The following is a 1,001-nucleotide window of genomic DNA, read 5'->3' on the forward strand; positions in this document are numbered from 1 at the left end:
TTGAGTTCATTTAGGTTTCTCAAAGTAATAATTTTTTTATTGTACTCTCTAAATTGTCCTACATGAGAACTTGTTGAATGCGAATAAAATGAATCATAAAAAAATAAAATCTAAATTAATTAAATGATATTATAGGAATTCTAACATTAAAAATAATAAAATTTGTCAAAATTTATTTATATTTAAGACCACAAAATATGATTTTTGTTGTTATTTATATTCGAGAGTAGATAAAATATGTAATATATGTGAAAAATTTACTTTTTATGTCAATAACTAGGACTTTTTATTTATATATCATATTTTTCAAAAAAAAAACTAACCATTATACTCCACATTGTTCGCATCCCCAAGATGCGACCATGTGACAAAATATTCTTTTTTCTTCAATAGGAAGTCGTGTAACGCCCCAAACTTTTTAATAAAAAATTACTTAAAAATATTTGTTTTCTTTTGGAAACAACTATAATTTTTTTTTTCTTAGGAGTAGTTCATGTAATAATTTGAAGGTGTGTTAGAAAAAGATTTGATATATATATATATTTTTTTTTTGTAAAAGAACATAATGCAATTTACTAAAATATTATTTATTGATTTATTTGCAAAATTAATATTTCAGTTGTTAGATCGATATTCATTTATGCTCCAAAATAAAATAAATCTTCTTTAAGTGAAATTCAAAAGAAACAATGTTGATTGAAATTAATGACATTCAATTTTTTACTAGCAAATGAAATATCACTTCCGCATTTCTATTAAAAGTTAATGATGAAGAGTAAATAACCTTACAATGTGCCACAAAAATTTAGCAATACAAAACATTATTTTTAAGTAAAATCCTATTTTCCCACGTACATGCACCAATCAAACATCATTCATGCAACTCTTTGAAATCATTAGTACCTAAATGTTGGTGTAAGGGGTCAGTTCATCCCAAAACAAAAATTAAACCAAATAATAAATTAACAACCATAAAATATGAATATAAAATCTTTTCGTAA

Source organism: Cicer arietinum, chromosome 3 (genome assembly GCF_000331145.2).
Source record: "Cicer arietinum cultivar CDC Frontier isolate Library 1 chromosome 3, Cicar.CDCFrontier_v2.0, whole genome shotgun sequence".
Lineage (NCBI taxonomy): Eukaryota > Viridiplantae > Streptophyta > Magnoliopsida > Fabales > Fabaceae > Cicer > Cicer arietinum.